This window comes from Mchenga conophoros, linkage group LG15, assembly GCF_057382185.1.
Source record: "Mchenga conophoros isolate Kocher_MC1m ecotype Shallow Benthic linkage group LG15, M_conophoros_male_GT1.1, whole genome shotgun sequence".
Taxonomy (NCBI): domain Eukaryota; kingdom Metazoa; phylum Chordata; class Actinopteri; order Cichliformes; family Cichlidae; genus Mchenga; species Mchenga conophoros.
In genome coordinates, this window is record NC_140540.1 from 36,522,632 (window position 1) to 36,550,384 (window position 27,753).

Genomic DNA, 27,753 nt, shown 5'->3' on the forward strand with positions numbered 1-27,753 from the left:
CATGCCACAGACATAAGACAGATGACTGTTACCAGAAATCACATTCTCAATTCCTTAAGTTTATTGCTAAGCTAGTGACATATGTCCATCCGCTTCCTCAACCACATATTCAGTTCAGGGTGGGAAGCAGGGACAGGAGATTATCCCACCTATCATAAGGCGAAGGGTGGAGTACATTGGACAGGTCACTAGTCCATTACAGAGTCAACACACAGAATTAGACAACCATTCACGCTCATATTGACACCTACAGCCAGTTAACTTAAATCTGCAGTAGGAAGCAGGAGAGATCCCATGCAGCGGTGCTCCTCACGCTCATTCTTTCTAATGACAATATCTGCTAGAATTGGGACAACTTTTATCTTTTTCTTGTCAACCACCACTGCCTCTTACTTTTAAAATCCAAGCTTGACTCTTACATCATGCCATTGCCTGCTGGCCCATGTCAGAAGCATCTTTGCAAAGCCGACAATTTGGATCAGGTGGGCTGTAGTAGACTGCAGTACATTGGTTCTTGTGCTGCCATGGTCAGAGCCTCTATGTTGTCCTTCACACAAGCTGTTCTTAACCACTGGTAGATCTTCTTGATGCCACCCTCTTCCCCCATCTGCTAACACTGGCAGATAGAACCAATATCTTCCATGATATTTTCTATTCCATTATCATCTGTCTTCAGCTGGCTATGTAATTCTTATAACACTTCATCCAGGGATCTGGCATTTTTCTCATAAGTTCACCTATTCTCCTTGCTTCATCTTTGATTGTAGTTGTAACACACACTTATCCTTTGCATCCCTCTTTTCATTGCTTGTAGAGTCTCAGGGTGCCGGAACTTGAGTGGGATACTCTGTGCACTGTGAAGAGGTTTTATGCCTTGACATCAGTGGACTCTATCACATCATATGTTCAGCTATAATTATTATAGCTATTTCAGATCCCTATCTGATGGCTTGTAAGCAAATGTGTCTTGCAATATTCTTACTGTTTAGCACATAACTATGCATTCCCACTTATCCAGTCTGAGTTACATCTCGGTATCCTCTTTATGTATCCTGGTGAGGTGGATCAGTGAGTCAATGTTTGCTCACTCCAGGCACATAGCTTGATGTCATCCATGTATTGGAGATGGCTGATGGTCACTTTTCTCCTGGATCTAGATCTGTGTCTGTATACTTATTTGAAGTGAGTATAAGATAGATTCTGCACTGCAGAATCTATGTGTCAGCTTGTCAGTCATGAGCTTTTCAGCTCCTCACCAAGATTCTTAGATTAGGGAAACCAACCTTGAGTCATAGTCAGTCTATGCTCAGGTTAGGTTGCCAATTCAAAGCATCTTGGTGCACTGTTCAATCAACCACCAGTGTTGGGGAGTAACGGAATACATGTACCGCCGTTACGTATTTAAAATACAAAATATGAGCAACTGTATTCCATTACAGTTACCGTTTAAAAAGGTGGTATTCAGAATACAGTTACTTTGTTGAAATAAAGGGATTATACTGCAGTCTTTTCCTGTTTGATATGTTCGGTTATGCCCTCTCTATTTTTGGTAATTTCACGCCATTGGAAATCCAAACAAAACACGCATTAAGAGGCTCTAATGCCTGTGTCTCAATCTCGCGTCTCATAATGACGTGAAGAAATATTTTTTAAAAAGAATTTAATATGAAGGCAAGAGTGTTACAAAGAATGTAGCCTCATGGGCAGTGTAGTCTGTGCTGCAGGGAGAATGGACTGCCATACCCGTTATGTGTCTGTGAGCGAGGGAGGGAGAAAAAGGAGAGTAGAAAAGCACGAACTGTCCATGGGCAGAAACGGGAGCTGGAAGCATGTAAATATAATAATAACCACTGCAGCCAAAAAGAGTGCCTGACGAGCCCAGTTGTATGTAAGCTATTAAGACTCGAATGTACTCTGTGTTCGCGCTTTCCACCGATACAATAAGTTCCGTTGGAGCAGTCTTTCAACGCTCTAGCAAAGCAGACCCAGACAACAAAGTAAAGCTAGTTTTTGGCTATGAGCCCGACACGGAACCTGACATATTAGCCAGAGGTCCCTTTACTACGATTCGGAGCCGCGGACCTGTTTTATATATGCGTGGAATCGTTTTCTATACGAGATTGCTGCAAAAAGTGCAGCCTTACCTAATGTCAACCTACTGTTACTCATTTTATATTAAGATTTAAAAATCTAGTTGCTCTTGGTATGGCGAGTAACCTTCACTAATAGTAATAAATCACACAGCAATAGATTATTGCTGTGTGCTCTCATTGCTTTGATCAGCTCTGAGTAGGTCTGTCCTTGTGCCATTATGCATTTGCAGCTGGGAGTACATCTTTTATAGGTCCTTGGCAGTGTTGGGAAGGTTACTTTTAAAATGTATTCCGTTACAGAATACAGAATACATGCCCCAAAATGTATTCTGTAACGTATTCCGTTACGTTACTCAATGACAGTAACGTATTCTGAATACTTTGGATTACTTAATATATTATCGTGCTTTTTACAACAACGTGAATGTACTATTGCTGTGTGATTTATTACTATTACTGAAGGTCCGCGACTCCGAACTGTAGTAAAGGGACCTCTGACTAATACGGCGGGGTCCCTGTCGGCTCATAGCCGAAAAATAGCTTTACTTTGTTGTGTGGGTCAATTTTTCTTGCGAGAGACAGAGAGAGGCGTTGAAAGACTGCTCCAACGGAACTTATTGTTTTCGGAGGAAAACACGAACACGGTGTACAGTCGAGTCTTAATAGCTTACTTACAACTGGGCTCGTCAGGCACTCTTCTTGGCTGCAGTGGTTATTATTATATTTACATGTTTCCAGCTCCCGTTTTTCCTCGACGACAACTCGTACCTTTCCACTCGCCTTTTTCTCCCTCCTCGCGCTCACAGACCCATAACGTGTATGGCAGTGCATTCTCCCTGCAGCACGGACTATACTGCCAATGATGCTACATTCTTTAGAGCTATGCTTGTAGCATTCTGCCTGTTAGCTTAGCACAACAACAACGAAAAGGCGCTCTCTCACCCAGGAAACACACAGTCGCAGAAAGAGGGAGAGAGCGTCGCCCTGTAACCATGGCAACCGTAACGCTGCCGCCTGGAACGAAAGAACGTAGCTGTCAAACAAAACCCAAACAGTCCTGACCCGCGACAAAATGAAACAGGAAAGTACCGCAGTGTAATCCATTTATTTCAACAAAGTAACTGTATTCTGAATACCACCTTTTTAAACGGTAACTGTAACGGAATACAGTTACTCATATTTTGTATTCTAAATACGTAACGGCGGTATATGTATTCCGTTACTCCCCAACACTGGTCCTTGGAGAACAAGCCTTCTGTTCTCTTGGGTTTTACTTTTCTTCAGCCTAGCAGTGAAGGGTGTTTTTAGAGACTCAGTGGTGGACTTGTTGATGTCCTTTTTATCCATCCAGGCCCTTCTGCACCTCTGTTAATCGACTAATGCTCTTCTGGACTTGATTTTGGTTTCCAGGTTTCTCCTCCATGGGGGATTCTCTCTGCATATAATCTTGATTTTATACCCACGTGTCTCTAGGATTACTGTTGAAGTGGCATATATCAGCTTATTGGCTTCTGTAATGCTATCATGGGACATGATGAGTAGAGGGTGAATAACATCTGCAAGTATCTCTTCAGACGGGACTTTGACATTGGATCCGGGGAGTCTCATCCATGGTTGTGTACTGCATTTAGTCTGGCCACAACCTTAATTCACAGCTCAACTAAATTCACAGTTAACTGTCTGCTCAGTCTAGCAGGGAACTTGAAATTTACAGTTCGAGCAGGCATCGCGTAAAGCATTTGTCAATTTTACCAGATTCATAAGACAAAGAGGAAAAAAAACTTACGTACTTACTTCTCTTTTTATGTCTTTGTACCTGTTTATTTCACTCTCTCTGAATTTCTTTGGTTTATTTAACTGGACTTTGTTACCTGCATCCAAACGTCAGCCGAATTCAACAGAGCTTGAGGGAAAACACACAGTGAGGAAGCCATATTGAAAGTGAGCCATCTGAAAGAATTTCACAAGAGTTGAAGGAAGGAAAGAGGCAAGAATAGGTCAGTGTGGCTGGTCACAGAAAACATTTCTGTATAGTTACACTGACTGAAATGTGTTACGTTAGCAAAAAAGACTATTGTTTAAGTTGTTTTTTGAGATGTCCTTTCTCCCAAGACTATAAAGTTAGATACTTAACACAAGAGACTTGACACGATGCAAGCTGACTGTGCAAAAACTACATCTGAGCCGTGAACTGCAATCATCAGAAGTGCAACTGAAAACACTCAACATCACATATGACAACAAAACCAATCAATTTCAGAAAGGAGCCTAATGTCAATACTGAGCTCTGGGGAATCTCATCCAGATACTTATGTAGTTGTTTTTCTTTAGTTCTGTGCAGAAAAAAATGGATGGATAAAATCTGGGGGTAAAATGTTGTTAGCTGGGTAAAATGCACAAATGGAAAGAAATATAGCTAGACCTGTAATAAAGCCTGATCACACATGGGAGGAACACATTTTAGAGAATCAACAAATGCAACAAGGCAAAAAATTGTCCTAAAAATGCAAAGAAAGCAGACAGATTTATTTTCCGCTAGCAGCATGTAATTCATTGCACTCCCATTCCTTCTCTTCTCCCTGCACCCACCAAGCTCCTATCTCCATTCTCAAACTCCTGTCTATTGCAGTGCTCACTTGTGTATCAAGGTAATGAATTCATAATCTCTCTCAAGCTCTTTGTAGATCTCTATCGTGGAGGGAGATAAGAGCAAGCATCGTTGCTCTCTAATAGCCGTCAGTCTGCCTCTGTTCCCGCTTGCTCTGTGTGTGTTTGTGTGTACAGTATGTGTGTGCATTGAGGAAATCACCCTTCACCAAAAACCCTGCACACTGTCCTCCATTTTGGCTTCCAGCGAAGAAGAAAAATATTCTAGCCTAGAGAGTCACTTATCAGCTAACTGTTGAAGCTACAAGGCGACAAATGTCTCTCAGAAAGAAGAGCGTTAAACACTGAGCACTGGTTCACTTCCTCTTGTTCTTCCAGCGCCTCAAGTGCACTAAAAAAAGCACACTTGTCAACCTAGCTGATAAACACTCAGTCACAGGGAAAGTAAATATCTGAGAGGGTGAGGCAGACTCAGTGTAACTAAACTTATGACAAAGGGTGGCTCTCGAGGGCCGACCGGACGTGCACGTGTTTTTAATTGTGTTTTCAGTAGGGTGATGAAATGTCTTCCATTTGAGCACAAGCTGGCAGTAAGTGGGCTGTCGCCTTCAGGGACAGAGTGAGCGATGGCCCGCTGCTATCAGAGGTGATTGTGTCTCAACCCTTAAGGGTGACACAGATGAACGAAAGGGAGCAGGGAGACAATAAGGAAGAAAGCAACCAGGGGATGGACTGGCAAAAGAAGCCTTGGAATTTGCGGTCAAGTGTCCCCTGTTTAATACACCAGACTGAAATTGGCACAACATATTTGAGAATCAACATTTTGTTTAAAAACAAGCTAATAAAAAAAGGCAAGTATGTATGTGATGATGACTTCTATGAATTGTCATACAATGGTAAATTCTTTTAAAACTTCAAAAAAACATTTCAAGACCCCAGAAAAAAAGCCGTATCTAATTTAAAGTTAATTTTACCACTCTTCCTCTCAAAGTGTCCCATTATAGCTTCTGTGTTTATACTCCCTGGACCTTCTGATTAAATGTGTATATACACACTTTCAATTTCAACATGGAACTAAAAAGAGAATCAACTTTATTTAGCATTACTGTTAATGGGAGCTGGGTGAACAGCTGCGATCCAGAGACCAATGTGCAGTTTTTAGTGCACTTTAGTCCACAGTGTCCAAGGATGAAAATCGTACTGCAGTTCTTGAGTACAAACACAAATGTGCTTCCCCCAGTTTAAAGCTACATTGTAATGTCCTTTGGCATTTTGAGAAGAATATTTGGCACAAAGAACCTGAGGTTTGGCCACAGAATCACCCAACATACCTTAATTGCCAGATTGATTCCCAAGACTCGTACTTCTCCCTCGAAATTATGTTCAGATTGAAGTGCTGCCATTTTGATACAAACGAGAAGATCAAGGGCGACATTCAAAGACGATTTTGATTACACCTAGTATAAGTGACGTAGTTTTTATGTACTCTGATATACTCCATTCACACTTGAATGTTCAATAGGTCCCCTGTAATTGGAGCTATGTTGGTTCCTGCTCCATGATCCTCTGTCCATGATATTTTAAATATATTAAAAATAATATGCCAGATAAGCCATAATACAAAAAAATTAAATATTTCAAATACTTAAATAGATTCATCACTTTTAAAAAATAAAATCATCACTTTTAATATTTATTGTACCCATTTTTGGTACGTCTGACTAGTTAAACTTCGGAAATGGACTAACCAACTTGCAATGAGATTCTAACGTCAAAACCCAAGGCTGAAAAGCCCTGTTCTTTAGTTGACTCTGTTTATTCTGGGCACATAGTGCCTACTCCAGGGGTCGGCAACCTTTTTGATGATGAACGCCGTCTAAAATTTCCTCAGAAGTCAATGTGCCATATGATTGCATTAGCAATAAATTTAATAATGCTCTATATGAACAGTTACACACTATATAAAACAACTTTACAGAATTATATTTGTTCGCAGCTGTCAGCAGCTGTCAGCAGCTGTCAGCGAATAGTTATCAGCTATTTTGAAACAAAACAGCAAATGAACTGTACAACAGAAAATGCAAATGCTATTTATGGTCTCCTCACAACAATGATAACAAACACTGTTGTGACAGTGATGTACACAGTCTTGTTGGTATATGTGTGGTTTCTATACATTTTACATCATATAAAAACTTTGGTTGTAAGATTCAGATAATTATTTATTAAAAGCTAGACATTTTAAATGAGAATAAGAAAGAAAAGTATTTCTTTGTGCCTCTCTTTCCCTGTTAATGCCCTACCTGGCCCCCTGGCAAAACTTTGGGTAAACACATGAATAAGACAGGGAGACAAAGTAGGCATATAAATATAGCTGTGGTCAGAAGGTTACATACACTCATCATGGATATAAATGCCATAGGAACTTCGGACTTTTAATGATTTCTTTGGACTTCTTTTTCCAATAATTAAAAGATTGTACATGATTTAATGACCTTAAAAACACAAATTGGATGCACATGTTTAAAATTAATTAGGATTCCCCCCCAGTATTTGGTTAAATGCCTCTTAGCAAGGCACACCTTGATTAGGCCCTATTGGTATCACACCAACAAACTCTTGGCATCCTTGCATATTTGACCACTCCTCTTGGCAGTGTTGGTAGAGCACATTTAAATTAGTTGGTTTGGTTTGGCAGCTTTTAAGCATAGTCATAGTGTACATACTGTAGGTATGCGTAATTCAGAACGTCTAGAAGAAGACTGTCATCCTTAGATGAGGGGAAATTGTTTAGGATGTTCAAAAACACTCCAGGAACCATTTAGCCTCATTGTGCTTTTTTGGTTAAGAAGGGTCTACCTTCAAGCTCCAATCCAGCTTCACATCTAAGAAGTGAAAGTTCATGTTTCTGCACAACAAATGCCATCTTAGCCAAACCTTAACCTTATTAACCTCCTAGGACCTGGCAAAAAATCTGGTAATTCTTTGTTTTTACATTCATCGGGCCCCAATATGCCCAAATATCAAAGAGAAATTAAAAATGCATGCCGTGGAAGAGTTCGGATCTTAGGAGGTTAATGTACCAACCAGTTCACAATAAAGACACACAATCTTTATTATGAATATAAATTCAGGAATAACCATTCTTCTGCCTTTTTTTTTTTGCATGCAAGCATTATCTGTTTGACAACATTGCTAAGCAGCAATTGTGATGAGGATCACCTTCCTTCACTTGGAAGCACAGCAGCTGACAGAAGGAGGGCAGCAGTTTCAACAAGGTTCACCGCTTGTTTCGAGGATCTTCAAACAGTACATGCTGCTATGTGATTCGGAAACAAGACGCAAACGATTAAACGCTCTCCCCCGAGCACTTGCCACATCTTCCGCTCTTTGAATTTACATGGCATTTATGAACACTCACAAGGAAAACAGAAAAAGCGGGAGTGGGATAGCTGGGGAAGAGGACTCCGGGAGTGGAGGAGTCTCATTATTCTGTTATGGATTGCACATGTCAGGCAGTAAGTGCTCTTTTTATCCTTCCAAAGCACTAGCCTCGGCCACTGAGCGCATTTCCCTACCCGAGTGAAATTTACCATGTTAAGGCTCACGCCACCAGGGGAATGGTGGTGAGAGCTCTGGGTCGCTGTTAAGATTTACCGCCTTGATTAAATAAAGGGCTCTGGTGTGAATAAGAGGCTGAGGGAGAAATCTTCATAACATAAACACATGTTTTATACTCAACAGTAAATTGATTAGACCCCATCCTTACACAAACACACACACAGACTTTTACACCTCTTTATGGTGTGCTACATGTCACACTGGGTTTTAAACAAAGAACAGAAAGGGGGCAGTGGAGGATTGCTTGTGGCTCAGGGTGGCTTTCTGCCAGTACACAGAAAAGATGTGTCTTCTCAAAAGGGCTTGTTCCCATTTATTACTGCCTGCATACCTTGAAAAGTTCACCCACGAAAAAAAATATTATTCCTCTCTTTTTATTTGGGAAGAAGAGGACTCTTATTTGATGCAACGCGCTTCACATATTGTAACACTTCCCAAAAAAAACCTTTTAAATTCAGTCTCATGTTCTTCAAATTTCCAGCCTTTCCTTTAGTCCTTAAAGCTCCAGGAAGGTGCTTTGCCATAATTAGCTGCACTTTGCTGGGATAAAGCATTTTTTTAAACCCACAGCGTAACATATGACAGTCTGAAACAAAGCAAAATGTAACTGGTTTTAGCCAAGGACGGAGCAACAATTTTCAGTTTGCAAAGGTAGGTGAGTATGGAGTCAGCTGATTGATGTGCCTCCAGTGTGTGTCTAGGCTCCCTGCTGGATATAGTGGACACCAGCTGGCACTGTTCAAATTCAAATCCTACAAGCCAATCAGGATTGCCTTTTCAACTAAAAGCCAATGTGATTGGGTGACACCTTGTTTCTACGTTGTGTGTGTGTGTGTGTGTGTGTGTTTGTGTCACACTTTATCACAATGGCAACACTTATTTCGACGTTTTCACTGGTCACTCTAATACCAACCCGCTAATACAGTTTAAAATAACTATGCTGATCGTTTTTGCAGGTTATGTGGGCTGATCTACACTGAACATCCACACATATGGAGAAAAGGTTAATTTGATCTACAGTTAGACTAAGAACGGTTTTACAATAACCTATGCTCTTCATGTTGTTAAAAGTGTTCCATGTAAATGCATGTGTTTGCCTCTTCTTAGTCCTGCCACTGCAGCCCAGATTTGTAAACCCAAAGATCAGCAGCAGTAACTCTTTTCGTTACAGGCCACTTTGTGTTATGATTTCCTACTAACGTGCATGAACGCACCACATGGTGCGATTTACGATGTAGGAGAAGTCAAGAGACGAAGTTTATGAGGCGGCATTGAACGCAGCACAGGACTCCCTACGTTTTTTCCCCCTCCGCTTCATAGGGGGAGGGAGAATGTGGGGGGCTGTTTGACTCCTGTCTCCCCACCCCCAGCCCGTACGGAGTGGCTTTAGGAAGAAAAGAATCCAAACCTGCAACTCGGAGATAACGAGACACACACCAATAAAGAGATACACGTTTGGAGATCCGCGCGCGGCGGTGTCGCGCACGGATTATTATAGGGCATTTTATTTTTCTTTCACTGAGGAGATTCTGGTTTGGAGCGTCTGATCTTGGGGGGAAGGAATACAAATGTACGGAGAATAAAAGGTTCATACATGCTCTCTTCGCTAACAAGTGACTGCCGCTGGAGAAAGTGGAATATAGTGGTTTTTTTCTGCCGCAGGAGATTCAACGTAACTGTTTTTATTTGCTCTGAGGGAACTGACCGCTTACCCCAAGCATACGGATTTAAAACCTGTCCCCAGGGGTGGGGGGGATAGTCTCAAAAGTACTTTTCTCACGCCGCTGAAGTGAGTGCAACTTTTTTCTCCTTCTTAATTCTTCTTAATGCTTGAAATCAGTTCAGGTGAAAGGTGCGAGACCTAAGAGTGGGCTCCGTCTATATCTGTATGTTTATATATTTTCAGCTTTGCTGTGATTTTGTATCTCAGCTCGCTGGAGTAACCAAGAAGAGATGGTAATTTTAGTCCGTTTTTTCTCTTTCAACATGCTTTTATAAATAAATCTTCCGTGAATAATTTTGTTTTAACGTTCAAACTGAAAAACAAAACTTTAACATGTTTGTTTTTTAGTGAGCTTTCTAACGATGGGGCTCTGCTTCTGTAGCATCTGAAGATAAAAATGCTTCTGTTACTCGCTCGCCTGTAGAGGGTAACCGTTAATCAGTAAGTGTAATGCTTGGCAGTATAGTCAAAGTAACGGAATATATAAGTATTTTGATAGTACTTAAATGTTTAAGTAACTTTCCTATTGAAAGGTTAGAGTGTGTTAAATGGTTACTGTAGGATTTACATTAAAAAGTACCAGGTGCCTTTTAATACCCCTCCAACACTATGGCAGTGTGAAAACGTATGGATAGTGGAATCATGGTTTGGATACATTTCCAGGCAAGACCTTTGATGTTGTTCTTGTTCCTCTTATCATCCTCCTAATCATCACCATTAATATTATTTGTTCAAGATGATTCCCAGGTCATCTTAATTTTTATAACATTTGAGGCTAAACCTTTTCCAAGGCAACGACCTTCAGCAGAGAACAATGTCACCCTCCTCACCCCCAGTGCTCCCACTCTAAAAGCAAAAAAACAAAAGATTAGTACCTCTGCTGCTTTTTCAAATGGATTGTGTGGAAAATATGAGCTCAAATAGAGAGGTTTTGATTCTTGATGTTAGTGGTTATTGAGGCAGTGAACTATGTGGGAAGTTTTCAAAGTTCAGAGGTGAGATGCGCCTTTGCTCTGAGGGAACGAATTCAGTCATGTGGACCTGTTATTGCTACTTACAGAATGTTTTATCCCATTTCACTTCTCGCTTCACTTAAGACAATTTTCCAATCTGATGCATAATTAATAAGCTCTGTTTAGTCAAGCAAAAAAAAAAAAGAAAGAAAGAAAGAAAGAAAACACATGATAAAACCCCCCTTTTTTGTAAATCAAACTCATCAGTCCTGCATTCCAGCATTCAATCAGCCTGCTAACTCAAATAAATAAACCCATTTGTCTTATGATGAGAGTCACATGTCTATTGTCAGTAGCAAGAAGGAGTCTTGTCCTTTAGAGTAATTGGACAACACGTAAACCAAGACGCTGCATGTCAAGTGTGTTCTGGATTCTTAATGTGGCTTTAATTGAACAATTTATCACCGCTGATCACTGTCAAATAACTGGGCAAGAAAGACAACAGGCAATGAAAATGCCAAGGATTAAGCTGGCAGGCATATCCCACTAAGTGTGACCAGTGTGTCTGTCACAGCAGCATCTGCAATGTGCTGTTTTATTTAATTTAGCCGATTTATTTATTTTTTGTATATAGAAATCACAAGTCAGTGCCTGCTTGAGTGGCACTCTCCTAAGAAGTGGCAACGCATAGCGGGGGAAGGAAGGGGCCACGAGAACATTACATCCTTGAAAAACTTCTTTTATTGGACCAAACTTTTGATTTCTCCCCGGAGCTCCTTTCCCTACACTTGGAAGAAAAGCTAATTGAATTGTGCCCCGGATATGATGCTTTTTTTTCCCTCCCCCAAGTATGGAGGTCTTGCAGAAGTGTCCTCCTCAGGGTTTTGAAATTCATTTCCTTTGCAATTTATTACTTTCTGAGCTGTTTTTCTTTATTTCCCCTACCTCAACAGTAGGGTGTATTCTCTCCATTTTTGAAAGCATCAAAGTGGAGAAGAGAGAGAGATCCAAGATAGCTACAGGCGTTACATGTGATGAGTTATTCAGCCGTGTATTTTACTTGAGGTAATTGAACTTTTTAATCGTCTTTCTTTAATATTTTTTACATTTTTGACACACGACCGGCTTAAACACTGTGGTAATCAATTTCCATAGCACAAGCAACACTCTTGATGCCTTAAGACACTTTTATTGTTTGACTTTCCAAATGTGGTGCTGAAATTGAAACTCACAACCATCAACATCTTTTCAAGGTTTTTTTTTCTTCTTTTAAAAAAAAGAGTCTATCTGTTACTTGCAAATACAATGTTTATTTTTGATCCTGGGGTGCAGTCGATGAGTGCTTGAAGTTTGTCACCCCCGATGCATCGGGGTATATGAAAGTATATGAAAAGCAGGTACATCATCTGGAGGCCAGAGATCACTAACCTCAGCCAAGGCCAGTACTCAAATTAAACATCATCATTTATTTAAAAATATTGCGCGGACACATTGAGTAGCATTATACATCAGCCCACAATTATGCTCATTACAACCCTGCAACACGCTTACATCCTGAAGCAACCGATGTTACTCGCACACTACCATAAGTGGGGCTCATTAATGAAGTATTTCTACTGAGAAACCAATGTAAGTCGTCCATTGGTTGACTAAGGAGGCATGGTAACATTTGTTAGCTACTGGGACGCCCCCTAAAGATCGTCTGTTATGCAGCTGTCTGCTACACAACCTCTCAAGCTGGTGCTGATGTGACTAAATTTCCAGGATATACACCAAAATGCATTAAGCTGTTTCTTTGCCCATGTGCCACCTCTCTAGTCCGTTTAATGAAAATCGGCCTAGCAGCATTTGCATAATCCTTCTCACAGACAAATAGACAAGCTGGTACAAAAACATAACCCCTATGGTAGAGGTAATAAAAACTGTGACCCAGTTCCACTGGCAGCCACACAAGCTCATGCCTTAATACTCCCTCCACCATGTTTGACAAATGATGTTGGACATGTTTAGATTATGAATCCTTCCTTCCCTTCTCTTCTTAACATTCAGATAAGTTTATTTTAGGTTCTCTAAGAACTTTGACCTTATGATATACCTTTTGATATGCCTACCTCCGTAAGAGGCTTCTTTCATCTTATGGTCTTGCTAAGGCTTTATTTTTATTTTTTAAATAAAAATCAAACAGCAGAACCTGAAAAAAATACTTTGCTTGTTATTCATTTGTCTCTGTTTTAGGCTGTAAAATAAAGCAGACTTATCAGAGAGAGAGCTTTGTTAGGCTCTCACTTTGATAGACTTACTTTTGTCAACACCTCTTTGGACTTTGTGCATTACCACCGTATTTAGTTTAATTGAACAGCTTCTAAACACAGTTAGAACTATCCCACACCATTTGTCATGATGAAACAAGGAAACTGTCCACACATGTTCAAGAACCTATTAAAACACAGACAGTGTGCAAAAAATGGCTCTAATTCCTCACATTTAATCACCTTGAATTAAAGTTGGTTGGTTGGACTTTATTTACTTTACTTCATTTGCAAGGTTGTAAAATATTTAGCAGTTATGACAAAACCAAAGCATCAATCAACACATTTATTTTACTCAAGAGGACACAACGATATCACACACTTAATTTGTCTATTTTTTTTAGGCTTTTAGGACCACTTTCTTACTAGCCTGTGCCCTGTTTATTTTATTCAAATCCAAATTAGCAGAGTTTTGGTGGCATCGAGTGCTTTGAAATTATTCACATTGCACTTGACGCAACAACACAGTTAATAACAGCTGCTCTAAAGTGACTGTTGCGGTAGAGAGAAAGAGAGAAATGCGGCACGTTATGCAGAGGCGCTGTTGCACTCACAGCTAATTGTGTTTATTCATTTTAATTTGCTCCGAGTGCTAAATCAGTGCTCTTCTAGCGACACGAGGTGCAATTAGCTCGACTGTGAAAACAGGAGGCAGTTTGTCTTCTAAAGTGTCCCCTCCTCTCCTCTTTGATTTGTGTATTATCCATCCTTTGTCCTTCACATTTCTTCCTACTTAACCAGGCTGGAAACGCACTCGATAAAAGTAGCATCTAACCGCTTCATAATGTGAGCGTCACCGTGCAAGCAGTGGGAAGATTACATAACTTGTCGCAAAACTAAAATTCAATTTGTTTTTAGAAAAAAAAGAGGTGTCATTGGGGTTTTTTGCCAAGTTTTTGATGGGTCATATATTAAGGAGATGTACAGTTTAAGGAAATTTTAATGCATTAAAGTACTTGTTTTGCAGGTAAAGTGTTGGGCTTCTGTATTTCAAAGTAAAGGGGTCACATTTGGGCATTGAACTGTAGCCTATTAGTTGTATGGTTTCACTAATAATACAAAGTTATTACTGAACCCTCTTAGCCTGAAACAGCGATATATGCCTATAAGTCTATGTTCGTATACAACTGTAAGACAAAGCAGACTGTAGGGCAAGATAATACATGGTGGCTGTGTAAAGGCAAACAGCTCTTTATGTTTTTGGCACTCTTTGTTGTTTTGTTGCATGATGAATGTTTGCAAAAACCCCACAGCATATCGCTTTTTCTGCAATGTGTGGTGCACTGCATTACATACCATGTACCTGTTTTTGAGTTTTGAAACAAGTCAGATCAGACCTCTGTTTGTGCAGGCCCAGTTACCAAGAAACACCTTCTGCTTTCCTGAGAGAGAGAGAGAGAAAAAAAACAAGATAAAAAGATAAGTGCAAACTGCAGGTTGGAAGTTTTCTAGAAGATCTCTTCAATTCACTGGATCCTCCTGTTTTCGACTTGTCCACAGGTGGAGACACGCGAGACTTGTGACTTGCAGAGAATGTTTGACTATTCGCTCAGACACCATTGTTTGGATGCCTTAGGTCTAAAGTTTGTAGCTCAATTCCCTTTAGAATTTTGTTCTGAACTGGCGGGGAACCCCCAAAAGTCACAGTTTACCCACCAACTGAAGTCTAAAGGTTACCACTCCAAAGAAAGCCATCAATGGATTTGAACAGAGATGACACGGGTTGAGAGGCATGGGGCCAGATAAGACAAGGCTGTGATAACGTGTGTGAACTCAGCAGCATTGATCTGTTTCTGGCTGACTTTAAGTCCCCTTTGCATCTTGGTTGTCTCTTGGGCTCCTCTGGTGTTTTCTCATCCTTGGTTTTCTTCATGCCTCTGTCTTCTTCACTTAATTTGTTTCTTTCCCTCAGAAATCATTCCCCATTTTCCTATTTAGTTTTCTGGCTTTTGACACAACTCCAAACTGTCCAGGTGTAAAATACCAGGGATTAAGATAAGATTCAAAACTCTTCTTTTTCTCTATGTGTCACTCGTGCATATTTGAATCTGTATGTCACGCCTTTACTTTTTTCCTGATTGCATTGCTTTTTTTAAATTTATCATATCATTGGCACATTTATACCTGAATATTATATTTCCTAGAGATATGCCTTAGTTGGAGAATGTGCAGTCATATTATTGTGTTGTATGCAGAGGTGAAGGTAGACCGTCATGAACGTACTAATCTCTGCCAGACTATCTGCTAAAGCTTTTGAGAATACATAAGCACACTGCAACCTCCCCAGCTTCCTGCCCATCCCGTTTGGTTCCACCAGGTTTTAGAAAAATGATTCGCTTCAGCTCCTTCTGATGAAGTGACAGTAATCTGCTTTTGACTACAAGCAGGAGCAGACCTTCTGTTGATGCCTGCTACTTTCTCATACAGTTCAGTCTCGTGTAAGATGTAACACCCTTGAACAAGCAAAGCGCCTGAGAGAGAAAACTGTACTAGACAGAGTTTTTACACAAACACCAGTTTACTCTCATTTCCCTATGGCCCTGAACCCATCCCCTTTTATAGTTATAGAGTTAATGTGAACTCCTGCCTCATGGTGAGAAGTAATTAACAGTCTGTGACAGCCTACAAATGGGTGTGTCTGGTCCTGTCTCTCTGCCTGCATCCCCTATGGGGGTCTCCTGATGCTTGCTGTTGGGCTGTTCCTATGTTAAGTGTGATTACCAGCTGGCTTCTCCCAGATTGATGCACTGAGGTTCCCCTTGGGGTGTCTGCCTCCTTCTCGTCTTTGCAAAATAAGTCTGGCAGGAAAGGCTGTCCTGTGCCCTGGCAGTTTGACCCCTGTGAGGTTTTACACAGGGGTGGTAGTCTGTTTATGTTTGTGTGTGTTTGGGGAGGTTAAACCTGACGGATTCAAACAGGTTGCAGTTAGCTCATTTAAACCCTGCTCTTGTAGGCCATTCGATGGGGCACATTTGACTGTCTGCACAAAACATCTGAGAACTAGTTTTAAGAAACAATGTAGTTTGAGTCAGTTTGTGCTTTGTAAGGTAAAAACTTTTCTAACACTTCACCAGGAATGTGTCTACCATCTTGTCTGTCCATTTAAGAATGTTTTAACTTAACATACTTAATGTCTTGTTGCACTCAGCATTCATAACCACATTTAATTTCGCTACTGGTGCTTTGCTGAATGGACAGTCTAACTTGTGCTTCACTGACAAAGACTGATTGATTTGTTAATGTTCTGCATCGTCCCTCCATTTCTTACAAACTCCTCCAATTACATATACAATTGATAGAGTAAGCAACCAGCATGATGAGACCAGCTTTTATATAAATGTGCCAAAATCGAACTTTTTTGCATTTGGATCAAGCTTTAGCTTGAGAATAATGCTGCAGCATCTTTCTTCTGAAAACAACCTGGATTTGATGTTGAAAAGGCTGCACAATGCACACACAAAATCCAAACAGTATGCAGTTATTGTTGCATTTATTGCTAATTGAAACCGTGTTAGTGTATTCATACATTAGCAGAGCATTGTTGAACTTTTTTTTTTTTATTCTAAGGGTCACAGCTTTAACTAATTCATGCCAAACATGGGCTTATCCCAGGTTGTTGCTCCAGTGTGGTGTTGTAATGAGATGTGAGTGGGTTTGTGTGTGCATGTGTGTGCTAAAAAGCTGTTAATCCGCTGCTGCTTATTGTGCAGACACAGAAAGCTCAAGGCAAGATGGCTTGGCACCATTCAGATGACTCACCCCCCATCACCACCACACCCCATCTGTGTCCCCACCACTACCACCACCACCACCCCATCCTTTTGTTCCTGCCCTCTCCACCACATGCACAACCTCACCCAAACTTTAGGGGACATCTGTTACAAGGGGAAAAGAGAAAAGGAGCGGAAAGGGAGGGAGGAGGAGAGCGCAAGGAGGTACTCTTAGCTAAGGGGTGGCGGGTGAGGGATGGAGGTTGCAGAGAAACACGTGTAATCAGGGTAGTGGGGGTTGTCATAGAGTAGAGAAAGGGGAGTGGGGTAGCTAAAGAGGAGTAGGCAGATAATTGATGGATGGAAGTAATTGTGTGTAATGCAAGCAATGAAACATGGGCCTCTGGGAAAAAGAGAGATTGAGAGGGAGAAAGAGAGGAAGCTAGTGAATTGCAGTTGGGGGGGGGGGGGGGGGGGGGGGGTGTTAAAGAGAGGAAAGGGAATAATGAAGAGAGGCAGTGTGCAAAAATTAGGAGGCTAGGGAGAGAGATAGGGAGAGAATGAGAAAATGAATAGAGGGAGCATGCTTGAAGAGAGGGAAGCAGGAAAAGCAGAAAAAGGGAGGGGGCTGCTGTTCCGTTGCATCATGCAGTGTGAGCTGGGGTTAAGAAGGAGTAACTACCTGCCTGTCAGGCTGATTGTTCATCCCTATGCATCAGGGGATACACGTCCTGGTTTATGAGAAATGGTGCAGATTCACTATGTGGGCCACTTAACCACAGAAAATGGCTGCATGTGCATCACTGGGAATACAAGCAGCGCTGGCAGTTTGGGCATACTTCAGTGGTGATGATTGCTATAGATGCAGATGATGCTATCGCTTCCCTTAGTACAAGGAGGCCGTTATTAGATATTCTCATTTTACGCACTCTGTTTGCAGTCTGGCTCACTGGAATCATTTGTTTTGTATTAATAATCCCCCTACCACAACAAACCCCTTCCATCCAAAAGCCCGATCATCAGGCTTCCTCAATAATTACAACTTCTGCAGCCCGGGCGCCTTTTCAAACGGCACACTGCCTCATATTTCAGTGAAATGGAAACAAAGCCTATGTGCTCCAGTCTTGATACACAAATTACAGCGTACCAGTGGCATGTCAAAGAGAAAGAAGACAGCGAAGGCACCAGAAGCAAAATGCATTGAGTTTCCTCTCACTTTCTCACAGTGTAACACAAGCTTGTCTCCCAGACGGGGAAGAAAAGTTTGTCAAGCGCATCACGGTGGAGAGAGTAAAACCTTCCCCAGCCCCTGGGAAGATAGAAGGTGACATTTGTATGTAAATGGAGACAGACACTCTCCACTGTATTCCAGCTGACAGGAAACAGAGTGGGCAACCTGGTGTTTTCTTTTCTTTTTTGAAAAGTTGAAGATTTTGTTGTTTCTCTGACATTTGTTTTCTGCTTCAAAGATGAATAAAAAAAAAATGCTTTACACAGCGTGGTTGTGTTTATAAGGAAATGCTCTTGTGCAGCTGTCTCACAGATACACATGTGTACACACACACGAACACACAGGCAAAGACTCAGTTTTCAACTGTTCCTTTAATCTACATACAGGTAGGTTTCTTTGTGTTTTTATGGTCTAAGGTCCAAGCATTGGCAGATTAATAGAAGTTGTTGCCTGGTTTTTATCACAGGCTGCTTTCTTTGGTTGATGCAGGTTTTATAGATTCAGAGATCAAAATAAATTAGGGCTGGAAAAGAATGAAGAATAAACCAAGCAATCCCAATTGGGCTGTAGCACCTGCAGTGGCTGGCCTCCTAATTAACTCTCGAGTCTCGGTGTCGGAGAAGATAATCCTGATTAAAAAGTGATTGAGATTGGAGGAAGAATGACAGCAGCCCAATCAGAGATACCAGTCATGGCTGGGGAGATTAGCACCAGGGTGGTGGTGGGGAGGGGGGTTACCCCCTTGCTGCTGTCGCCCTTTTGTTTGTGGATCAAATCCAGGGCAGAATAACAGATTTATTTTTTTTTTACTTCTGATTTTTGTACCACAGGGAAGATTGTCTAAGACACCAAACTGTCTTATAATTTTTGTGCTTTTCTTCGTTGTAGTTTTGACAATACAGAGCAATACAGAGTAGCTAGTTACTTATTATATGAAAACTTATTTTCTATCGCTAAATTAAACGGAAAAAAAAAGCTTTAATGATTGCAATTTAAGTAGTGTTTATTGCAGACCTTGCTCTGTCATTTGCTTAGGCTATATAGCTATATAAATGAGACAGCTAATTTGGCATCTTAGGCATGTTTTCGGGAGCAGAATTTAATTGAGGTGAAGGTGTTTCTCTGGGATTTCCTGGTTGGTATAAACACATCTGACACCTGTGGTCTAAAATCAGTGATCATAAAGTTGATTTTGAGACAGAAATTCAAATAAAGCACTTCAGTTACTCTGGAATAGACTGAAGTATTTTTCCTCTTGAGTGTCTCTCAATGTCGTTGCATGTGTCGTCTAAGAAGGCTGTTTAAATCTATCCAGTTTAAGGTGTAAAATTTAAACACCTGTTAGGTTATCTGGTGAAAGACGGAATCAGAGTAGGAGGAATGTTTATGGATTTTCTTTTTAGGGGGAAACAAATAAAGCTGTTATCAGAGTCTATTTGTCGTCGATGTGAGAAGATAGTGAGGGGGAAGCAGAGCCAGCACTGCTCAGATTCAGCTTGCAGCCTGATGCCACCAAGTGGGAACTGGAAGAGAAATACACTTCAGAGACAGGGAGACATCATATATTCCTACATGACGATATCAGGACCATTGTCATCCAACTGAAATCTCACCATACATCAGTGAAATGATCACGTTTTTTCAGGAAAATCTGAAGTGAGATTTACAAAACCATATTTCATGTTGTATCTGAGTGATGTCCCTCATCTGCAGCAATGATGCTTCTTGTCCACTCCTCTCATTCTGTCTTTCAGCCAAAGGGATAGATGGGAGTTATTTGGTGATAAATCCAGTCCCTGTCCCCACCCCTTAGGGCAGCCCCTGTGACATTTGTCATTATACCCTAATCTGTAGTCTCAACAGGGTGCAGGATAGGCCTGAAAGCATGAAAGGGAAGACAGAAGTGGGTTTGGCATGGAAATAGGGGTTGCTGTTCGCAGTCCCATCATAGTCGCCCTTGGGTTAGTGTAGTGGAAAACCAGGGAGAGACTGAAACAATAAAAGCAAATGACAGTGAGTTTGGTGTGTGTGAGAGTGAAAGAGAGACAGGCAGCGAGACTGCGGGCTGAAGGGAAATGGAGACAGCAGTTTAGAAACAGGAGGTAGATGGAGAGCAGTGGGTCTCCCATTTTCATGGAAATAAAGGAGCACTAATGAATTTGAACGAGTGCCCTCCAGGGATATACCATAAGGGCAAAAATAGGAAGAAGCAGATTGGGGTTTAGGAGCTTTTTAAACTACAGCCAAACTGTCTTTTAGCACACAGGGGTGCACCCAATTCTGCAATCACTAAGATGGCCGCCACCCCACTTGCCAACTGCCGTGGGATAGGCCCGTGCCAGGACCCAGAGAGGATTTGGTGCCAAAGGAGATGTGCCTAACTGGGCAGACTACATTACCTCCCTCAGCCAACACCTATCTAGCTCAGTTTTATTTACCTCGTTTGTGCAGCATTGTGCGTGTTTGTTTTGACACATTGCTGTGTAACAGTATGTGGTACAGTGGGCCTATTTTGTAGTATAATATAGTAGTAGCTGCAAATGTTGATTAAGGGATAGCTTTCCCTTTGTAGTAGCCCAGAGAGTGTTAAGTTTAAATTGCATTCAGTGACAGGTCCATGAGTATTTGGACAGTGACACAGTTTTTGTGTCACTGTCCTGTAAACCACCATAGTGGATTCAAAATCAAGATGTAAATGATCTGATTTCAGCTTTAATTCAAAGGGGTACAGTATTCCATTAAGTTTTCAGCAAATATGATCCTTTTTATACATCTACAATCAAAAGGCAGTGTTATGAATGTAAATATAGACAGGTTTAAAATGGGTTACAAACAACTCAAGATCAGGAAGTTCTTGGTTTATTTTTTGTAAGAAAGCAAATGCACCTGTCTAACTGAGATGTAATCAAGATTCATTTGTATCAGAATGATGGAAAAAGAAAGGTATTTAGAAGGAAACACCTTATGGTCCAAAGCATACCACATCATCTGTCAAACAGGATGGAGGCAATGATATGGCCTGTTATGAGCATTTTTGGCTGCCACTGGAACCGGGTCACTAGTGTTTATTGATGCTGTGGCTGCTGATAGAAGTAGCAGGATGAATTCTGTTGTGTACAAGACTATACTCTGTGCTCAGATTCTGACAAATGCCGCAAAACTGCTTCACAATGCAAATGGATAATGACCCAAAGCATTCTGCAAAGCAACCCAAGAGTTTCTCAAACCTTTATCAAAAATAGTATATTCTTCAGTTGCCAAATCAGTTACCTGACTACTCCAACCCAACAGAGCATACTTTTACTGAAGACAAGTTACTGAAGTTAGTAAAGACAAAGTGAAGGCAGAGAGACCCACAAATATCAGGAACTGAATGTGGCTGCAGGACCGGCCTGGTAGAGCATTTCAAGGGAGGAAATAAAGCATTTGGTGATGTCATGCAAATGCAAATGATTTTCATCCAAGTATAAAAACAGTCCTCATATTTAGTCTTTAAAAATGCGGAACCGTGTATTAATACATTCCTAAACTGCTGGTGCAATGAGTTTGCTACCCACTTGAGTTAAAGCTGAACATCCGCATTTAAATGACGCATTGACTTAAATTTCACTGTAGTACTTTCTGATACTTTTGGACCATAATATATGAGCAGTTTACACCAAACCCCACATTTAATCATCAGTTTTTCATCTGAACAATGTTAGAAGTCTTGGTTATCCATGGAGCCGACATTTAACAAAGGTTTTAGTACTCAAAGGACTCTGAGTTTGCCTGGAGTCTGCACTTACATACCTTATCTATCATTTTTACAACGTGTTGTTTTACCACACGAAGAGACCAACTGCTGCCTGTGGCATCTACCCCCATGTAGAGGTAATGGTCTTGCCCCCAGGCCGTGAGGCTAGCCAGTTAATAATGAAGTGGGCCCCTCTATTGTAAATCACAGAGGGAACTTGTTTGGCTGGTGCCTTTGGGAGCATTGCTTATGAGTAGCATTATGTTATGAATGGCAGTCTCTGCTCAGTGCAGGCAGACGATCAGGGAAAGAAGGAAAGCAGCTTTGAACGTGATGGATGGTGGGATCGTAATATTTAAGGGTTCCCTATTATGGTCATTTTAGCTGAATTTTGATTTTTCTGCATTTCTTTAGTATTCACAGTTCAATCCTCGTTTATCTTAAACTGGCTCCCTCACTTTATCCTGTATGAAATTGTTTTAGCTTCTTTTAAGCCTTTCTCCCAAAAGGGCGCATTTTTTCTTTTCTGAATATCTGCAGAGCCCAGTGTTTCTTAGCACCGCCTTTCCTCTTGCTATGTTTTCCCCAGAAAACAAAGTTTAAACCTTTTAAGAAAGGTTAACCTTCTAAGTAAGCAATGAAGATTAAATGCAACTGTATACAATGCAAAAGTGGACAGCACAAATGTACAGAGAAGCTAAAATTACAGCAGGATATCGCTGACTGATAAATATTAGACTGGCACACTGTGGAACATGACAGTCTTAGTATGCATTATTGTCATTTATTATAAATGAGTATTATTATTGTTATTATACTCAAGTATTATTATACCTTTAAAGTACTTTTAAAGACGGGCTGTTTCCTTGGAATAAACTGTGGAGGTGCCTTGAAGACACAACCACTGGAAAACCGTGCTGCGCTGACGGCAGCGTGTTTGAAACAGAGCTCTTGAAAGCACATAACAATTACTTTCACACAGCAGAAAAAATCAAAAAAGCAGAATAGGTCCCCATCAAAAGAGAAACTGAAGAACTGAGACTTGAAATGTTCTGTCATATCTGTGTGCAGTCTGAATCGGTCTCTGTTTTATCCCTGTGGGATACTGGTATTTTCATTCAATATAAGGCTTGGGTGAAAAACATTTAGCGCTTTGAGCCAGCAGATACATGTGTGATGCAGAGCTACTCAATTTACTCTATGCTCATTTTGCATTGGACCCATGAGATATAGACACCCTGTATCTCAGTGTTGATGGATTTGAAAACCTTGGTTATAAACCTCAGAATCACTCTAAATTACATGAGATTGCATTGAATAATTACAATTTTAAGCTTTACTTTATCATCGGTCCATATGCACGCTTCTCCTCTTAATCACACAAGTGTGCATAATATCTCTTTCTCTGTCTCTCTCTTTGCTCTTTTTTGTTCTCCTGCTTATTTCCCAGCAAGGCAAATAAATAATTTTAGGTGTCATTGATTGCTTCCCAGTGCTGAGTAATCAAAGCAGGGCAGTATTTGACCCACACTGAACCCAATGCTAAGCAGAGAGATGTGAATGGTTAGCTGATGCTGGTTTTGTTGTAAACAAGAGTATACTGGTGGTGGCCGATGGCTGCCTTCTCTAGTCCTACCAGATGTTTCCTCCTCTTAAAACATAGTTCTTCCTTCCCACTCTTTGTAACTTTAAAAAAACCGACAAAATCAAGAGTCACATCTTCATAGCACTAACAAAATAAATACATTTGCATGGCCTTGGGGCTAATATGTAAATTAATTGTGTACAAAGTAAAGACATGCAAACTTTCGAGAAAGGTGGGAAAGTGATTTTTTTCCCCTCTATGCAGTAAGCAGTGAAAGTGTGATATTTTTGTTAAATTGCCCCTTGCATGCTGACAGCCAAGCTTACGCCTATCAGGCAGGCTGGAGTTGAACATAGTAAGTTTAGAGAAAGGAGCCAAGAGGAACCTTGAGGAACCTGGGCCGGTTATTTTTCTTCATTTCAAGCGTGTCCTACACTTCAAAGTGGGAATTTCACACAAAATGTTCTGGTTTTTACCCCCTCCTCTGCTTTGTGTCGAATTTACGGCACATAAAATTGGTCTGGGGAGACTTTGTCAGAAGGTATCAGTAACCTAAGATGACTCTGCATGTATGTGTGTGAGTGTGTTTTTGGGCAGCTTGTAGGGCCCTATGTAGACGTGCACGTCTGTGTGTTGCGCATATCCATAGAGGCCTGCAGTTGCCTGAAGTGGTGGTCTGACTTTTGTTAATGAGATGGAATCCAGAGAGTGCCAACTATGTGTGGAGTCATGGCTAGATAGGTCTGACCCCTGTGGTTTTACGGTTAAAAAGAGGGATTGGTGAGTAAGCCTTTTCACTTGTTGAAGTCGGCAGCTGTGCTGAAAAAAGCAGAAATTAAAATTCTCAGAGTCTTTCAAATGAAATATGCAACAACTGTAACACAATTCCAGTGTACTAATGACTTTGATGTCAATGAGATAAAAGGTACCCATGGAGTGAAATGGCTGGCATACCACTGCAAATGAGCTTTTGCTTGTGTGCATATCGCTTTTGTGCGGAGAGGATTCAGTGGCTATTAGCCCGTTCAAGCACCTTTAATTTTTTTTATACCAGGTTTGTAATTGAAACCTCTACTTGATGGCTTTCACTTTTAATAGCTGAAGCCAGCGCTCGCATGCAAACAGATAAGGCTGTCCAATCCAAAATAGTTATGTACGTGAGCGCTCACACATATTGTTACTGCTCAACCGTACCTGTGTGTCTGTATTAGTGTGTGATCCTAACATAATTTAACAACAACAACCATCTGTGCACATGAAGGTTGTGCTCGCATTTCACATCTGCAAACCTCAGTAGGTATGTGGAGAATATTGTAGCATTTAACTGTAACCAGTTTTGGGTTAAGGAATGTGTCTGCCTCCTGCTTGGCCTATCATATGATTCCCTCAGAGCTTATCATCTCGCTCCATTTTCACCCCTAAGTGAGTGCAAACAGGGTTACTCGGTGGTGGTCAGTCATCCCTTCGTCCTCATCATCATGTGACTTTGGCTCCTGCCCTTATGATTTCAATTTATCTCCTGGCCCAACAACAGTGTAATCGAGTCTTGAAGAACAAACAGGAGGACACCTTGCCGTCTAAAAGTCACACAAGACATGTTGCAATTTAAAATATTCTTTTGCTATGTTTTTATGCTGCAAATTCGATTTGATGTGCTTAAGATGTTTGCAAGAGTTCAAATCCTTGCCCACCAGCATCCAAAGCATTCCAAAGAACTCCCTCCTCCATGAAGCCAATTTGCACTTGAGCTTTGAATAGCAGCCAAATGTGCAAGCTATTTTTACCCAGAGTCCATGGTCTCACTTGATCTGAGTCGGTGCAGGTCGTTAGCTGAGGCGATTGCATGCACTTGACCTGTTGGCCCCGGGTAGCATAGGCACACAGCACTGGGCGCTGAGAAAAGAGGGCGGAAGAAAGAAGAATGTTGAGGTGTGTGTATGTGTGTTTTATAAGCAGGATCTTATTTTATTAGGAAGGAAGAAGAGAGACGGAGGCAAAGAGTAGGAGGTAGATTTGAAGGAGGAGGAAGGTAGATACAGTGATTTCTTTGAGACCAAAGCTTCCAGCCCTATCAAGGAGAATACTGGAGAGGGAAGAAAGGATTGCATGAAAACAAGAGGGCAGGAAGTGAGGAAGACAGATTGTGAACGCAAATTTTAAAAATCCAGAAAGGGAAAAGGAGAAACCAACAAGCAAGTGTCAGTACGCTTACAGTTTAGCATGTCAGTGCATTGTAGGGTATGGAACAGAAGGCACTGGAAGGACATGGCTGACTACTCTATAACAGAAATGCTCTCCTTTCTTTATCCCTACTTTCTTACTTCTTTCCCCTCCCCCATTATTAAGAAGAAAAAAGAAGAAGGGAAATGTGTTTTAGCTGTAATCTTCAGCTTTGATGCATTCGGTTACAAAACTTTCCCCCTTATTTCAGGTCATCCATTTCTAACTCGGCACCTCCTTCCTCGCTTACTCTGCCTCAACTGGAGTTGGTGTCTTTGGATGACCTCTGCGGTGGAGGAAAATGGGCTAAAAGCTGCAGATCGAAATAGTATCAGCTGATAAAGGCAGCAGGTGATTTGGAGTGCTATATGCACTTGAGGCAAGATTTGATTTCTCGCTTGCACTGAATTCAAAGGTTTCCTACTGACTATTACGGTCCTGTTTAATTCTATTTGAACTCTTCTCATGAGTAAACATGGCACCATGGTGCAGTACCATTTGGCTTGTCAGGACACAGCTCCCCCACCCCCACCCATCACTTTCTGGGCTGATGTCATGCTTGTTGTAGTGCTGTTGACACAAGGTGAATTATGTTCCCCTCTGCTTTCATCTAGCAGCATCCGACTTATCACCTGGCACTCCACAAGAAATCAGATGACACCTCTTGATGTTAACTTTGGTTGCAGCATTCCTCCCAGCAAATATCAACCCAGCATTCAGTCAGCATAAAGTACCGCCACCAAGCTTCCCTTCCGCCCTCTCTCCCCTCTCAAACTAGTGACTGTGATGGTTACCAGCTCAGTTAAGCATGCTACGAAATTTAGTTTGCAGATCCTCAGTGCTCACCTTTCCTTCAGCATTGGCCCTCTATTATAGTACACTGGCAGTTGTTGTCACCTGATGCTATCATCTTGTCCTTCACACGCCGACTCAAATTTCACAGCACACCGCAGTTTTGACAAACGGGGACTTTACACTGTCAAACAAGTCAGCCCCTTGGAGAAGACTGTTGATTGGATTAGCATCAAGACATTGCCATGGCATTTTTAGGAAGTAGATGGAACAGCTGTTGACAATTTAAGTTGTGCTTGGGACTGAAATGGTTTTTTTGCAGCATGGTAGCATCTTCTGACAGAAACCTTGCTATATTCATTTCCTTACTCCTTTCGAGTTGTTACACCTCAGGTGTGTTGTGGTTCCCTGCAGCACTGCATTTAAGGAGAACTATCTCCTTTGCCACTAAACACCTTCGTGCATCCATGATTACCTGAAGTACTCCACCGATTGACACTATAAATGCTATCACATGATATTTAGATGTGAATAATTGCAGTCAAAGTTATGTCGTGTAGGAACTCACCTTTGTTCAAAGCTGAGGGTGACTGAACCTGTGCACAATCCAGTCCCACAGTTGTTTCGGAGCTACATTTAGTCTGACAGCTTTTGCTATACTTAGCCCCAGTGGACTATTCCAACACGGTGAAAGGGTTTGGGCTACATTTCTTTATTTTCTTGTTTTTCTGGGAGGATTTTCAGGAAGGATGCAAACTGTTTTCAAACAGGCTGCTTTCACGTTTACACAGTTCCAAACTTTTTCTCATGGGACAGAAAAGCTACATGAGAATATGGTAAACAAAAATACTGTGTCGAAAAAGACAAAAACTGTAAATTAACAGCTTACAGCGCACCAGTGGTTGGCTGTGGAAAGTAAAGCAGGTCACCTACTAATCAGAAAGTTGGTGGTTCGACCCCCATCTGCTCCAGTCTGCATGAAAAAAGTGCAGGTATGAATGGGTGAATGACGCAAGTTGTATAAAAGCGCTCAGAGTAAAAAAGTGCTATATAAGAACCTGTCTGTTTACCAGTGTTATACAGGTATACAGATGGAGTTGATTCTCTTGCTCAGAAGCATGTGAGCTGCAGGGGTGGTAGAACACTTTGTCATGAGTATTGGGTTTGTGCCAG

At 41.2% G+C, this 27,753-nt stretch overlaps 1 protein-coding gene across 8 annotated transcripts in view; it reads left to right on the forward strand.

Moving 5' to 3' along the window:
- ptprsa (protein tyrosine phosphatase receptor type Sa) overlaps window positions 1-27,753 on the forward strand; it is a 231,936-nt gene that overhangs the window by 48,120 nt on the left and 156,063 nt on the right. The window contains exons 1-2 of one of the 8 annotated variants that reach the window (XM_085246285.1): window positions 9,674-9,891; window positions 9,984-10,110. The exons of the other annotated variants lie outside the window; for them this stretch is intronic. The gene's annotated coding sequence lies outside the window, so the exon portion shown is untranslated. Of the gene's footprint in view, window positions 1-9,673; window positions 9,892-9,983; window positions 10,111-27,753 lie in introns of those variants that run through there. 8 annotated transcript variants of the gene reach the window in all.